The sequence below is a fragment of the Electrophorus electricus genome, chromosome 14 (assembly GCF_013358815.1).
Source record: "Electrophorus electricus isolate fEleEle1 chromosome 14, fEleEle1.pri, whole genome shotgun sequence".
Lineage (NCBI taxonomy): Eukaryota > Metazoa > Chordata > Actinopteri > Gymnotiformes > Gymnotidae > Electrophorus > Electrophorus electricus.
The window spans coordinates 19,662,547-19,677,858 of record NC_049548.1 but is presented as its reverse complement, the minus strand read 5'-3'; the positions used below and the strand labels follow the sequence as shown (position 1 = coordinate 19,677,858).

Sequence of the window (15,312 nt, the reverse complement as noted above, 5' to 3'; positions counted from 1 at the left end):
TCTACACTACACCTGTATTATATCTGCACTATACCTGCATTATACCTACACGATACCAGCACTACACCTGCATTATACCTGCACTACACCTGCACTATACCTGAATTATACCTGCCCTATACCTGCATTATACTTGCATTATGCTTGGACTATACTTGCACTATACCTGAATTATATCTGCATTATACCAGCACTACACCTGCATTATACTTGTATTAAACCTGCATTATACTTGCATTATACCTGCACTATACCTGAATTATACCTGCACTATACCTGCACTACACCTGCACTATACATGCATTACACCTGCACTATACCTGCATTATATCTACACTACACCTGTATTATATCTGCACTATACCTGCATTATACCTACACGATACCAGCACTACACCTGCATTATACCTGCACTACACCTGCACTATACCTGAATTATACCTGCACTATACCTGCACTACACCTGCGTTATAGTGCATTATGCATGTATAGTGCATTATACCTACACTATACATACATTATATCTGCATTATGTTATTAAATGCATCCTGGTTCTCTGACATATTTCTACTAATTCAAATTCTGTCTTTCTTGGTAAGATATTTCTATTAATCCACCACACACTTTTATTTGTATGATGGATTGTTGTGACATCTGGAACATGGCCTATGGACTATGATAAAGAGCATAAAATCAGTCAGAGAAAGCATGTTTGTCTGAGAAAGCACATCTCTCATTTAAATGCGCAAGTTCCTCCACAATTTATCAAGACAGAAACTTCACCAATACATACAAGGTGTCTTATGAAGTATTCAGGATTGCTCAGGAGTGTTCAGGGGTATTCAGGATTGAGCCTGTATTAGCTTATGGCTTCAGCTTCATATAAAATAACTTATAAAGTGAGTCATGAATGATCGTGAATCTGATTGTCACAACACAACCAATGTGAGAAGCAGATGGCAGTTACATGACTTTTACTATAGTAAAGAAATGAATAACATTTCAAATGAATAACAGTGCAAATGATTTATTCCTCATATTTAATTAAATTTGATGTTGAATTAAACATATTATTGATGCATATCTCAATTAATTAATTTATATTATTTTAATTAAGCAGATTGATCAATTATTTTATTCCTCTCAATAACACACATATACCTGCATTATGCCTCCACAATACATGTATTATACCTGCACTACATCTGTCTTTGATATAGTGAATTACATGACAATCTTGATATGTTATTTTCAACTGGAAATTTAGTGTGAAACTATTATGAATATCACACAACTGAACTATTCATGTGAATATCACAGAACTTAATTTCCTCTCATTGCATGTTTTTTTATTTGTTTTTATTTATTGTAATTGTTTGTTGTAGGTATTTATTCTTGATTGCTTTACTTTCAAATCTGAAATAGAATTAGCCATGAATTCTCCCAACCAATACCAAGACCAGGGAGCTGTGACAATCTACACTGCTACCAAGACCTCTAAAGCAGACACCATAAGTGAACAGTATGTACCATATTAAAGCATTTAAAAAAATCTTTTTCCCTGGTGGGTATTTAAAAAAAACTCTATAAACATTGCCGCATCTTATAAATAATGCTGCCATCCTACACACACTATATTTTCTGCACATTGTCTGCAATTTGTCGATGTGTTAAATGATTCTTGCATTAGTTTATATCTTATTCGGCTCTGGAAAACACATTCTAAAGTCTTTAATTTGTACTACGTTTGACACGTGTATTTCCTATAAAGACTCACAATAATCTCTCTCTCTCTCTCTCTCTCTCTCTCTCTCTCTCTCTCTCTCTCTCTCTCTCTGTGTGTGTGTAAATTTGGGAGAACACTGGTTCCAGAAGCACCACAAAAGATGGGGTTTCTCTGCTCTAGCTCATGAAGGGCTTGTTAATCAGCTGCTGAATGAGGTGTGTTGTTGAGGAATAACGCAAAAAGGGAACTGAGGTTGCCTGTGAGCATGTGTGAGTATGTGATTACCTGGGATTACATGTGAGAATGTGTGAACACACATGATTATCTGTGAGCATGTGTGAGTATGTGATTACCTGGGATTACATGTGAGAATGTGTGAACACACATGATTATCTGTGAGCATGTGTGAGTATGTGATTACCTGGGATTACATGTGAGAATGTGTGAACACACATGATTATCTGTGAGCATGTGTGAGTATGTGATTACCTGGGATTACATGTGAGAATGTGTGAACACACATGATTATCTGTGAGCATGTGTGAGTATGTGATTACCTGGGATTACATGTGAGAATGTGTGAACACACATGATTATCTGTGAGCATGTGTGAGTATGTGATTACCTGGGATTACATGTGAGAATGTGTGAACACACATGATTATCTGTGAGCATGTGTGAGTATGTGATTACCTGGGATTACATGTGAGAATGTGTGAACACACATGATTATCTGTGAGCATGTGTGAGTATGTGATTACCTGGGATTACATGTGAGAATGTGTGAACACACATGATTATCTGTGAGCATGTGTGAGTATGTGATTACCTGGGATTACATGTGAGAATGTGTGAACACACATGATTATCTGTGAGCATGTGTGAGTATGTGATTACCTGGGATTACATGTGAGAATGTGTGAACACACATGATTATCTGTGAGCATGTGTGAGTATGTGATTACCTGGGATTACATGTGAGAATGTGTGAACACACATGATTATCTGTGAGCATGTGTGAGTATGTGATTACCTGGGATTACATGTGAGAATGTGTGAACACACATGATTATCTGTGAGCATGTGTGAGTATGTGATTACCTGGGATTACATGTGAGAATGTGTGAACACACATGATTATCTGTGAGCATGTGTGAGCGCACCTGATTACCTTTGAACACGTGAGCATGTTTTATTGCCTGTGAGCACATGTGATTATCTGTGAGCACATGGGCATATGTTATTACTTGTGTGTATGTGTGATTATATTTGAGCACATGTGAGCAGGGTGCTGCTGAGACAGGACTGGATGTGTATGTGAACATGGAAGAGAGGGGAAACCACAGAAAAGTAGAGATATGGATGCAGAGCAGGGAGGGTACATGAAGCTTTAGGTCATCCTGAATTTGAATTATATGGGACTCATTATTTATGAGTCGCACAGCCCACAATTCCCTCTGTTTCACGCTGACTACATTACACTGGCAAACTAAAAGAACTTATTTTCTGGTGAAGATAAAAGGCTTTAAAATGTTTCAAAAATTGTTTTCAATACATACAAATAAAAGGGAGGAGAATTCTGGTTATATAAAACTCCCTTTCACAAAGATATCTGATGAAATAAAGCACATGTGCAGCAGCAGTTGGATCTACTCTGTTGATTTCTGTAGATGTATTTCCTTTGTGCTTAGTTGTGGCTGACCCTTCACCCAGTCACATGCTGGCACTCAGCTCTCTCTCTCTCTCTCTCTCTCTCTCACACACACACACATACACACACACACACACACACACACACACACACACACACACACACACAAACACACACCTCACTTAAAGACATATACAACACTTAGATCACATCAGTTAATGCTGGTCATATTTCTCAAGGACCAAACCAAATCAGAGAATACTACAAAACTTGAATATTCCTCTCACTGACTAAATTTATATGCTCACTGCCTAGTGGGTAGTTGTTAGATATTGAATTTAAACATAGACACACAGATACACACACACACACACACACACACACACACACACAGAGGCATGTATGGATGTGCGCACACACACACGCACACACACCTCATTTACAAACATATACAACTATCTACAACTCTTAGATCACATCAGTTACTGCTGGTCACATTTCTATGCTCACTGCCTAGTGGGTAGTTGTTAGATATTGAATTTAAACATAGACACACACACACACACACACACACACACACACACACACACACACACACACACACACACAGACACACGGGCACCTGACATCCAGAACATATAGAGGTCTGTCTATCTGAGTGAAGCAGTAGTTCCACTGCATAGCTTTTCACCTGGAACACGTCTTCTGATATTTTCAACTTTTGACCTTTGCTTTGCCTGTAACACATGATATTCATAATATGGAAAATAATTCTATAAGTATCAACAAAGCATGTGTGTGTGTGTGTGTGGTGTGTGTGTGTGTGTGTGTGTGTGTGTGTGTGTGTGTGTGTGTGTGTGTGTGTGTGTGTGTGTGTGTAAATGCAAAGAAGATTCCAGGGAGTAACTGCAAAGTACAAGAGTAAAAGATGTAGAGGTAGTCAAAAAATGTATATGTATGGACACACAGACACACACACACACACACACACACACACACACACACACACACACACACACACACACACACACACAGACACACAGACACACACACACACACACACACACACACACACACACACACACACAGACACACACACACACACACACACACACACACACACACACACACACACAGATATATTTTATTTATATCTCTTATATAGAGTCAGCCATCACATTTTTTCCCTTCACTCCCAGCCATAGACGGCTGTGACGTGGTTAGGATGTGCAATATGCTCTCCTGACAGTGGGATGAAACCTTAAACAGCTGGGTTTGAAATCAATAGCGGAATTAGAAAACATGCAGGATAACTGGTGCATTTGTTTAAATGTAACCCACACCCACCTAAGCTAAAAATAAAAGCCTTTGAGGGTATAAAATAAATCAGGGAGGCACACTTCAAATGTGCCAAGGAGCTTTGAAATCCTCAGAGCCAAGATCCCCTCTCACTCGTCTCACTCCTGCATCCCCTGAAGTCAGTTTTCTGAGGTATTTTCTAAGGTGTTGGTGAGTTTGGCCTAATTTGCATCACCTCTGAGCATTCTATACACCCGTTTCAGGACACACACATTGGGAACACCACATTCTACACACCTTCCTCATTACACACACACTGGAAACTTCACATTCTACACACCCTTCTAGGCACAAACACACTGGGAACACCATATTCTATACACACATCTCAGAACATACACACTGGGAACACCATGTCCTACACACCCTCCTCAGGATGCACACACTGGGAATACCACATTCTACCCAGTCTTCAATGATTCATTTTCCCTTTAAAAAATCACATTGCATGGTTCAGTTTTTTAACAGTGCAGTGCCACGGAAGCATATATGATTCACATCCTGAAGGCCATTCAAGTTAGACAAATTAGAAGGAGTTAAGATACAGGAAATGTACCTGTTCCACGTCCCGCTCCCCTTAGACAGAGCTCTAAATGACTCACTGAAAAAAGTCACATCACAAGTCATTCTGCTGCTTAGGGCCTTGTGTTCATGAATCACCTTTAGAACAGAAACTGAAGTTTGAAGTGGAGTTTGTTTTCTTGTGCTAAATTATTATCAGCACAGAAAATCATGAAAATAACAGTGGTGCTTTTGAAGTGACTGATTATGCATTAACAAGGAGAGAGGACGTCATTAGTGATACCTATACAGCTTAGTGATACCTATACAGCTTAGTGATACCCCTCCAGACAGCAGAAGGCAGTTCCTTTGATGCCACTTCGACCTGGACAAGGACATTTGCAAAAAGCTCTGCTCATTTGCCAGTGCAGAGATCATGGATTCCTGCTCATTGATGTAACGTGTGGAGGCAAAGCAGGATGCGGGGATGAGTCGCGTCAAACAGAAACATACGTGTATTAATACATATAACACGGAAGACGTAGCTCGCAGGCTAAAACATACTGGAGGACTAAAGCTGGAGGACCAAGTGACCCGACACGGGCCAGCGCGAGCAGGACAGAGGGGGTAAGGTCAGGGATCAGGACAACAGACACACTGACAGGCACTGACACAAAGGGGGACAAAGTGACTGGTACAGACAGCGTGACGGGGACATACACAGTGACAGGGACATGGTACAAAGTGACATAAAGGATTGATAAAGTCCATGTCAGAAAGAGCCCTGGCTGAAGTCCAACCCGCCTGTGGGAGATCGCCCCTCCCCGATTTGGAGGGCGGTAACTTGCTGACCCGTTTCAGAAGGTGCACAAGCTACTTTGCCAGTCTCTGGGATGGGCACTGATGCCGCTTCCTTCTTGCCTCTACGAGGCTTAAGTACAGGTGCACGGCTTCTCGGGCTGTGTGCCCTAGTGGACGAAATGGCTTGCTTGCTCCAGAGCGGCACCTCCTGGGTGGAGCCTTGGGCGGTATCTTAGGTGGCGGAGGCTCGTCGCTCCTGGAGACTGCAGACTCAAGGTCACTGTCAGTTGGAGGATCCCCAAAGAAGACCTCCTCCACTTCCATTGACGGATCCTCCACACAGTCGAACCCCAAGTCTGACCACAGACTAACATCGCTGCACTCCCCGTTCCTTCCATAATCTGCGTAACCCTCACAACAGTCCATGTAGGGGTTGTAGGACCCTGTGGAGTACACTTCCACTGGTATAGTATTGCTCCTCAATGTACTGCTCCCCGTAGTCCGGCGGGGGTCTGTAGGACTCCGTAGAGTCCAACCCTGGACCATACCCAGGCCCCCTCCAAAATCCACCAGTGGCCTCCTCCCCTGTTGTGGGACTATGGAGTGAGGCCAGGATGACGGAGGGTCTCTGCACGGGTGGTGGAAGGGCATTTGCTTCCTTTCTTCCCTCTCCTTCTTTTGCTCCCCTTCCCAGGCATCCTTCGTCAGGCGGTGTTTCTGTAACGCGTGGAGGCAAAGCAGGATGCGGGGACGAGTCACGTCAAACAGAAACATACGTTTATTAATACATATAACACGGAAGACGTAGCTCGCAGGCTACCATAGTCAGACACTGACAACAGTCACACATAAACAATAGACTTTTATACATGCATACTAACGACACACAACGAGGAGCAGGTGTGGAACAGAGGGAGGGCGTGGTCACACAGACAAACATGCACACACACACACACACACACACACACACACACACACACACACACACAGGGAGACATTTGGGAGGAGGGGCCGTATCATGACAACTGAGTCCTTAGTGTGTATTTTCAGTGGATGTTCTAGAAAATGAAAACTTCACAGCCGAACCTTAACTATGCCTAATGTTCTGTTAAAACCTTAACTATATCTTTTTCTGTCTACTTCTTGTCTACCTCACACACGTTTCACTCTCCATGGAGACCAGTTTTCCTCTCTAAGAACTGTTGCCAATCCTGTAATTACTCTGCAATGGCCAATCTGGCATACCCATGTTTCACAGTGGCGTGTTTATGCACTATTAGAGACCATTTTGAGTCTTTTCACTCATCTGCTTAATAATGTGAAAATAATAACAGTGTGATTGCAGGGACATTTAACATTTGGCCAGTCAGGTTTGATTGGCTGGGTAGTGTGCACACTGGCAAATGTGAGACATTCTTGACCAATCACAGGCAATCACCCAGCATGACAAATTTGGAGTTGTACTGGTCAGAGTTGTGCAGCTGTGTCCATGACTACTTTATGCAAATATCAGGTGCCCTGGCAAACCCAACAGTCTGTACCACTTTAGCATATATAAAGTCAGACCCACAAACCAATCTGCCCAACAATACCCCTAGAAAATGTTAATTTAAGAACAAAGCGCTGATTTCATATAATCTGCAGTTTTATTTTTTCCTTTTTGGAACTGTACTGTTAATGCAACTGAATCACTGATAACCTACAGTCATGTGTGTTTGTGCTAGAGTGTATGTGCTAGGGTGTCTTTTATTAGAGACATCTATGTCATAGAGTATTTGCTAGAGTGTAATACGGTCCTAGAGTGTACAAGAGAGTATGTGTTAGGATGCATGCTTAGAGTGTGCTGTTCTAGAGTGTTTGCATTAGGATGTAGGTGTTAGAGTGTGCTGTACAAGAGTGTTTCTGTTAAGATGTATGCGTTAGAGTGTATGTGCTAGAGTTTATGTGTTAGGATGTATGCGGTAGATTTTGCTGTGTAGTTCTCATATGCCACATATGGCAGCAGCAGCTATTAAAATATACATGAGTACAACTTCTCATATATGTGTAATTAATGAATATTTGTATAATTAAATTATTAGAAGTTGAAATTATCCTTTAATTGCATAATTAGAACATGAAAAATACACTTGAATAATTAAATAAAATGTATTTAATTGTTAATCTCCACATCTATAAATGTTCTCTGTATATTCAATTATTTATTCCACTATTTATTCATTTCAGACTGAAGATGTAGCAAGTTCCTTGAAAAAGGTCCATGTTAATACTTCTTTCAAAGCCAGTAGGAAAGCTCAATTGTCTTAACTATCCATATTGACTGATTTACCTTTAAGGCACTTCAGTGCTGAATTATCTTATATTCAAATACCTATATTCAAATACCTAAACAGCTGCAGCCTCATTGTCTCAATTCAGCATTTCTTCTTTGTGACCTGAAAAATAATTTACATGATGGATCCTGCTGTTTCTTCCAGTATCAGAGGCTGGTAGACTCAAAAAGAGGATACGCATTTGCCTCCTAGCCAGGAAGGTTAGGTATAACATCACTGCATGCATTCCCTTAGAGGATGTGCTCCACTACATGGGTTGGACCAGTCTAACAACTGTGATTGCTTGACAGAGGTATGCTGCAGTAGAGTCTGTGGTTTCTTCCAGTAGTGGCAATTCTTAAACTCTGTGTTAAAACAAAAGAAAAAAAAGTCTACTTAGTTCTATTTTATATCTTAAGTGTATTCGGTTGAATGGTCTATATCAGCAGCTGAAGTTGCAGCATGTGAAATTGTGATGATGCTTGGAATGTGAAGATGGTTACAGTGTAGAGGGTGTGGGAGGAGCATCAGTTAGTGTTTGCAGGACTGAACCGTTCCCAGAGCTGAACTGTTTCCGGAGCTGAACTGTTCACAGCTGACCAGCACTAGACTGTTTCCTGAATGATTAGCAACTTTTGGGAACATCTTAGGAACATAGAGCGGTACAGGTGCAAGGGCAGCGCTAAGAATTGTGATCAAACTTGAGGTACACCATTTCCATAAGATTATCATAACTACATCAGCATTTACCAACTGTTCTAAAATCCTGTATCTAAATGCTGTTTTTAAAAGCCCTCCTGCACTCAAACATCTCTTCATGAATAAGAGCAACTGCAAATGTTAGAAAATTATTTGCATACAAAACTCAATGCCACATCAAGTCATGCCAGAAAGTTGATATGCCTCTAGTCTACACCACAACACACCTATCCACACTGTACACAACACACACATCCACAGTGTACATAACACATGCAACCACGGTGTGTACCACAACACAGCCATCCTCAGTGTGCAGTACAACACACCCATTGTTGCCTGAACAAGTACCCATCTACTCTAATCTGTTCAGGTAGTAAAGGCAACACCCAATCCACGCTGTGCTTCACTAGTAAAGCTGCTGCCCTTAACCCCACCCTCTCTTTGCTCAGACGGTACAGCTGCCACCCACCACGTCATCTACCTGCTGGAGAAATACAGAGAATTGAGGATGAAAAGAAGAACTGAAGAGTGAAATTTCATCCCAGTGAAAGTTTGTGCACTTTTATGACTCCATTTAAGCCACAGTTGATTTGTATAGTTTTCTTTACACTATTCCCAATCAGTGCTGTGGATGTGGTTATTTTCTGAACTTGATCAGAAACACAAAGAAGCATATTTTGCGCTCCACTATAACTGTGATTGTTTATTGAAGGATAGGAACAGTTTTAGAGTTGCACCTAAATGTGAATTCTTTTTAATGTATTTAACTTACAAATGTAACTAGTATCAGTGCATACAGCATGAATTTAAGATAAGATAGTTTTTCTCATTTTCCAATTCCATAAGTAATGGAATACAGCTTTGACTAAATAAGGCCTTGATCTGGGAGATGGTCAAACCTACTCATGTGTGTGTGCCACCACATTAATATGAACACACATCACTAAAATCAATGGTGCCACAGGTTGATATTGTCTGTGGTTATGTTATCACCTCAGACAGATTATCTCAGAAGACTTCGTTTCTTATTGTCTAGGTTCATTAGTTGTAACTGTCTAGGAGTAATACTACTGCCTATGATGCTACAGTAATACTACTTCCTATGAACCTGCAGTAATACTACTGCCTATGATCTTGTAGTAATACTACTGCTTATGAACCCACAGTAATACTAATGACTATGATCTTGTAGTAATACTACTGCCTATGATGCTACAGTAATACTACTTATGAACCTGCAGTACTACTACTGCCTATGATCTTGTAGTAATACTACTGACTATGATGCTACAGTAAAACTACTGCCTTTGAACCTGCAGTAATACTACTGCCTATGATCTTGTAGTAATACTACTGCCTATGATCTTGTAGTAATACTACTGACTATGATGCTACAGTAAAACTACTGCCTTTGAACCTGCAGTAATACTACTGCCTATGATCTTGTAGTAATACTACTGACTATGAACCCACAGTAATACTAATGACTATGATCTTGTAGTAATACTACTGACTATGAACCCACAGTAATACTAATGACTATGATCTTGTAGTAATACTACTGACTATGATGCTATAGTAAAACTACTGCCTTTGAACCTGTAGTAATACTACTGCCTATGATCTTGTAGTAATACTACTGCTTATGAACCCACAGTAATACTAATGACTATGATCTTGTAGTAATACTACTGACTATGATGCTACAGTAAAACTACTGCCTTTGAACCTGCAGTAATACTACTGCCTATGATCTTGTAGTAATACTACTGCCTATGATGCTACAGTAGTACTACTGCCTATGAACCTGCAGTAATACTACTGCCTATGATCTTCTAGTAATACTACTGCTTATGAACCCACAGTAATACTACTGCCTATGAATCTACAGTAATACTACTGACTATGATCTTGTAGTAACAGTACTGCCTATGATGCTACAGTAGTACTACTGCCTATGAACCTGCAGTAATACTACTGCCTATGATCTTGTAGTAATACTACTGCCTATGAATCTACAGTAATACTACTGACTATGATCTTTTAGTAATACTACTGCCTATAATACTACTGCCTATGATCTTGTAGTAATACTACTGCCTATAATACTACTGGCTATGATCTTGTAATAATACTACTGCCTATGATCTTGCAGTAATACCACTGCCTATGATCCTGAATTAATGCAGGCTGCTGTATATCTGCTCTCTCTCCTGTCCCATATGGTACCGCTGGGTACTGATGACGGAGGTCACCCCCTCTAGAGACCGGTGCGCTGCCTGAGCTGTACCATTGAGAACACTGGCAGTGTGCAGGAGATAGCTCACAATACTGCACCGCTCAACAGGCAAAAAAAACAAGACAGGTTTTTAACGCTGAGGGTTGTCCCAGTGGCTTTGAATGGCACAAGCTGGTTTTAGACATGAAGACATGGTTGTGCTTTACCATGATCAGATAAATCTTAGGGATGAAGTCAAATCTGTGAAAGCCTGGTTCTACATTGTAGCCCTGTGTGACACATCAGGAGTCTGTGGCCTTCAGCAGAAACATTAATGTCCACTGATCTCTTTCAAGACATGATTATCAAAATATAATCATATAGTTTTTCCAGGCAATCATGAAGGTATAAAATACATTACAAAACACTGATTATTCATTTGATCAACTTAAGTGAATCTACTTCATGTCCTGGTGAATCTACTCCATGTCCTGGAATCCTGTGACCTTTCTCCTCGTGGGGCTTAGTCTGTGGGTTCAGTATGACTATGTGGAGCTTTTTCACTGTTTATTTCAATATGAAACATGTAATTTTAAATAATTCATTTGGTTCTTTCAGGCTGCCTCCAAAAATGTATTGTTTTTTAACAAGCAAAATCTGAGTTGGTTTAAGATTGGTGATTAAAATTTGGCCATACAAGGTCTACTCATGAGACTTACGTCAAGCTGCCATTTCTACATGCAGCACCAATTCAAAACAGTCCAAACTAGATCTAGCCCCTTACCCTTTAAGCTCAGAACAGTCCAAACTAGATCTAGCCCCTTCCCTAGAGCATAGCAAATCTCACCTTGTGAAAATTTGAATTGAAAAACACTCTATCAACTGAAATAAGGGAATTATCCTAAAGAGCACCACAAATCCACACATCTTCACCTGTGCCAGCAGGGCTTTAGCAGAAGTAAGGACCACATGCCCCACGGACCTTCTGCTGTGGGCCTTAATCAGAGACACTTTCGTCTTTCTTAAATAAGCCGACAAATTTACTACAATGCCTTTCTCATAGATGATGACTTACTGCTTGATTTCCTCTTTCACACAGTTGATAATTTCTGTTTTTTACTGGGGCAGCATAATAAAACTGGCTTGGCACCCCTATGTGTAAGCCATATTCAGACATACATCCTCGGAATTAATTCTTTATTATAATAATGCCATCTATTATTGCTATTATAAGATATTCTTTCCATATGAAAAAATAAACAATCTTGTAAAAAATTCTGACCCACACCTTCCTTAATTGTCTGACAAAATATCCACAGACCTGGTAGATTAGACAATCAGGGCTCCCCATTCATGAAACCACCCCCACTGGTTTTTCAAAACTTATTCTTTTCTCTTCAAAACAGAGCGTAGGGTTCAGAGCACTGAGGAAAAGTCAAAAAGACATAATGTGGTGTTTCATTAGTAATATATTATTGGAAGCCTCTTTTTAATTTGTCCATTTAGCTTTAGAATGACAGCACTTTGTTAATGTGTATAAGACTTTTTTGGAGGAAGGTGGGTCTGCAAAATTCAAACCTATTAACATTCTGCTTACAAACATCTTACTATTCTGTTTCTAAACATGTCAGTATTATGTTTATAAACATGTTAATATTCTGTCACACTTGCACTTTAGCTGTATTTCTAAAAAAAAAAACAAAAAAACAAAAACAAAAGCAAAATACCCCTCACAACAAAACAACTCCCCTTTCCAGACAGATTGTTAAATTGTTTGAGGAAAGATCTTATTCTAATTATCTGGGCAATGTTTTCTCAAAGCTATTAAGTTATTACCAGCTTTCTTGTTTTATACACCGTTACTGATTGGTGTAGCCCTAGGAACTTTTGACATTTCTCAGTCAGCCAGTGGTGTCAGCCAGTGGTGTCTATAGACAGTACATTTACTAGTGTTTAATGATCTATATAGGGTAAAGAAGAGTGGTTCCTGAGATACTCAAGTGTACTTGTAAACCCACTTAATTAGCTTGTTGTCACACCATGAATGTTCCCTCCCGCATGACCTGTGCATTATGACTTTAGCTGTGATACAGACATTCACTATTTCTGGCACTGCACAGATATCCAGGGAGGAAATGCAGCTATGCAGAAAGAGAGAGCACATATTATTGGCAACAATGCAGGAGAAGATGTGGTCTTGGATCTCTCTATAAATGATTTGTGTGTTAAGCAGTAAGAACCCCAGTAGCCAGCTATAAACCCTTTTAGATTCACACCACAATATGCCCAACAGCCAAAAAACTGCTTAATTATTGTGTATTAGGGTTTGCTTCATTTTACAGTTCTGGTTGCACAGAATTACACATGAACTGTAATTATACTACAGCCTTCTATAGTAGAAACAGCAAATTATATGTATTCTGTATTGTATTGCAAAAATACAAAAGTACACAAATGATACGTAATTGGAAGTTACTTTGTTAATTAGCCCTACTTTAAAAAAGTTTAATATATTATTTTGTATAGTGTTGTATTGCACTACATTTGCCCTTACAGGGTAAATGTCACATAAAACAGATGTTTGTTTTTCTTTTAACTATGAGTATTATAGCATGTTATTACTTTTTAATACATGATATAGGCCCAGACTCTGCCAGTATATACCATAGTATGTACTTAAACGATTACAAACACAGCGACCAGAGACTCTTGAGCGATTTGCCCTACCAATTACAATGCACTTTTAACTACATCGCATCTGCTTCCAGTCATAAATAAATAAATATATATTTATTCTCGTTCTTGTATCAAACCACCGTGAAACTTTTACAGTTGCATTGTTGCTACTTCTTTCCGTACAGACGACAAGCAGAGCCATCGAGCCATCGATACTGAAGGCTAGCGCTGTGGACCGCGGTGACAAAGGTCAATAGTGGCTCGTCTTCGCAACTCTTCCTCCCTTTTTCGACCATTCTGTGTAATTAAGGTGATGCGACATGCCGTTTGTAGCACGTCGTACAAACTTGACAAACATCAATGGAGCAGGCTAGGCAAAAAGGGATAAAAACATTTCCGATGAGCAAAATTCTCATTAAACGTCGCATCTATGCCGATTTGGGGCAGTGACCAGTCACTTCTTACCTACCCTGCAAAAACACTGTCCACATCCTTTTCCATCCTATGTCACGAAGTCCGATGTCGCATGGTAATAAATGATAACAAAGTTGATTACAAACTCCATAATCTCAGATTATATCATTAAACTGGGAGGCGAAAATCAACACTAAATTCGGACAATTCTATAGATTTAATTATTTCATAAAACTCCGTAGTGAAGTCAGCTTCCTTATTTAAAGCCAGTTCCCTGAGTCTCAGTATTCAGTATTCACCAGAGTGTGGACTGCCTTTGACTTTCGGTGACACGTGTGTGTGTTAAAACATAACGAATCCCATACGGGAGCCTTTCAAAATCACAGTACGATACGCCGTCTCTTTTTTTCAAATATTGTAACGTCTAGTCTATACGGGTTTTCCGTGAGATAACAAATGTACTCTAGTGTCAAGTAAAAATAAAGTTGAAAAGTTTTGTTACATACCCTAAGATGCAAAAGAATTCTGCAGTACAAGACGGCTATCCGCTTTCAACCGCCGCAGTCCTTCGGCGATCCAGGTCTGTTCCGTGGTGCGTCCGTCTCGCCTGCGCTACAGCACAACTCGCGCTGGATGTCAGGGAGGCTGAAGCCAAGGAGATCCTGTCTGTGATTGGCTGACAGTGCTCAGTCCCAAAGAATAGACGTTGAGACGTTGCCGTTGGAGTGAATGGGCAAGCGGAGAGAGAGAGAGAGAGAGAGAGAGAGAGAGAGAGAGAGAGAGAGAGAGAGAGAGAGAGAGAGAGAGAGAGAGCGATGAATGAAAATAGAACCTTATTGCTAAAGAATATTCATATTGTAACAGAGGTATCCTACAAAATTGCAAATGTAGTCATGATCCACTGAGGACACCATTTAAGATAGAAAACATGACAGGCACCCCTTATGAGTAA

The 15,312-nt window shown here is 40.1% G+C and overlaps 1 protein-coding gene across 2 annotated transcripts in view; it reads right to left on the bottom strand.

The window, feature by feature from the left end:
* Positions 1-14,989, bottom strand: part of LOC113588618 (cadherin-6-like) — a 59,669-nt gene extending 44,680 nt beyond the window's left edge. For both annotated transcript variants that reach the window (XM_027027882.2, XM_027027881.2), the window contains exon 1: positions 14,867-14,989. The gene's annotated coding sequence lies outside the window, so the exon portion shown is untranslated. The remainder of the gene's footprint in view (positions 1-14,866) is intronic.
* Positions 14,990-15,312: the final 323 nt, after the last annotated feature.